Below are 2,500 nucleotides of genomic sequence, written 5' to 3' on the forward strand. Positions count from 1 at the left end.
AAGAATCACAAGCTCAGCGAGCCCAAGGAATCCAGCTACTCCCTTAGGGGTACTTAGCCTGGTGAAATCTCTAATAGCTTCTACTTTACTGGGGAAGGGTTGGATACCTTTTGGGGTTATTATATGGCCTAAAAATTCGACCTGTTTACAGAAAAATTTACACTTTGACAAATTTATTTTCATATCATTACTTCGCAATACTTCTAAAACTTTACGAATATTGTTATTATGTTCTCCGGCCGTTTTCTCTATAATTATGATGTCGTCTAAATAAACAAGAACATTATGGCCAATTAAGGGAGACAAAACCGTCATCTTTACACTAGAAAATGACCTGGAGCATTTTTAACACCAAAAGGAAGAAAATTAAATTGAAATAGTACATCGTTGGCTATAAATGCCGTTTTACATTTACTGTCTTCCTGAAGGGATATTTGATAGTATTGAGATTTTAAATCGACAGTTGTAAGATATCTATTATCCCATACCTTCACAAGTAATTCTTCGATCGAGGGCAATGGAAATGCGTTATCCTTAGTGACTTCATTCAACTTCCTATAATCAACAAACAATCTTACTGAGCCATCTTTTTTTCCTAACAGCTACAATTGGAGAAGCTCAGGGGGTTCGCTCTCCTCGGTAATTCCTTGTTCCCTTAATTTACTCATTTTCCTTTCTATCTCCCCCTGGAAATGAATGGGTACCTCATAGGGCCTTGACCTGATTGGCTCTACTTGCCCAGTTTCAATGCTAAAAGGAAATCGATCAATCCTCCCGGGTAGTTCATCTCCAATTGCGATTACATCGGAATGATTATTAACAATGTTACTAACTACAGGTTAATATTCTGGAAGACATAGTTTTCGCACTAGCATAATCAAGTTCTGAGTGCGTTCGTCTGTGCGGGCTGGAGTTGTGGCTCCCAAAATCCCATTATTAACAATTTCACATAACTCTAATTCACACACAGAATCACTTCCTAATACAACATTTTTATTTGACAAATCAACTATCGTTATATTAGCTTTATTCTCTTTTATTCCTAGCAAGTCCTCTAAGACTACGTGTGCCCAATTGTCATGGTGTTTAGCAATGACCTTGGTTCCTTCCAGGAGAGGTTAACACAGGGTCACTGATATGCTAATATGTGTCAGAGGGGGCCAATACTTCTCTTCAGGTACAGCTGTTACCTTACTTAAATTAATTGTCCCTCCTTTCCTGCACAAGCACTTACTCTCTTATGACTTTCTATTGGCAAAATGCACCCTCCTGCTCTTACTGTTATTCTATCTTTTCCCCAAAAATTTATATTTGGTTACCCATGACAAAATCAAATCCTATTATGGCCTCGATTCCTGGAATTCCTAAGGTGGGCAAGACAAAAAAATCATGTGTAAACTTCACCAATCCCACCTTAAAGTTGATGATTGCTGGATACCACTGACTGTAGTGGGTTTGAGTCGAATCCTTTTTCAATCAGCGAATCGCTGGCTCCTGTGTCGATCAGCACTCGAATGGACTTATCTTGTTGGTCAATCCTGATTGCTAACATTCCTAGCCACCCATTAGGATATGTGGGGCACATGCCAATGACCTCACTTGCAATGCCACTGCCCCTTGCTCCTGTCCTTAGTGCTGCGATGGAAGTCCCAGTGCCTGCTCTACTGAGTCCATCGTAGTCACTCTCACCTCAGCCTCGGCTGCTGTTTCTGATGTCATGCAGAGGGGCATCTATCTCCCTCGTCTCCCCCTTCCTGTTTCCTTTACCTTGGATGTTGGGAGTGCCACAGCCAGCCCACCCTCGCGGTTTATTGCGGAGCACTCTCGATATAGATGACAGTAGGCCTGGCAAGTGTAACAGCAGGGGGATCCTTGGGTGGCGCACTCCACTCGTTGGTGCCACTCTCCCCCACACTGCCTTAGTGCCCCTCTCCCCCACACTGTCAACAACTGAAGACTCTTCTCACCTGCTGACTTCGCTCTCCCCTCTCCCGATTTGGGGGTTGGTTCGGGCCTCTCATGGCTGCCAGCTTCTCGGAATTGGGACAGTTATTCTCAGTCATTTTCTCTTCTGGCAAACTGTCTAGAATGTTTTGAATCGCCATCATTATGTCTGCGAACGAGCGATTGACATTGAACAAATAACCACATAAATAAGGGTTCACTAATCTGCAAATATGTTTACAGGCAATTACTTTTTTAGCACCTTCTGGTAGACTGGCGCTCAGTGTAGCACACAAATTACAATCCCGAAAAATGCGAGTTGCAAAACTAAGAATGGATTCACCTTTCCAAATTCTGGTTATGTCGTCTTCTTTTATATCCCCTTTTCTTGCATCTGGTAAATCGTATTTCTTAATTAAACGTCGTTTTATTTCAGTATAAGTTCTTAAACTGTCTTGTGGCCAACACATTACCTCCATTGCCAGAGCATCTTTCAGAGGCCTAATTACTTGAATTGCTTTTCCTTTTTCTGACCACCCATATGGGGCTACTTCAG

This window comes from Palaemon carinicauda, chromosome 19 (genome assembly GCF_036898095.1).
Source record: "Palaemon carinicauda isolate YSFRI2023 chromosome 19, ASM3689809v2, whole genome shotgun sequence".
In the NCBI taxonomy this organism is placed as follows: Eukaryota; Metazoa; Arthropoda; class Malacostraca; order Decapoda; family Palaemonidae; genus Palaemon; species Palaemon carinicauda.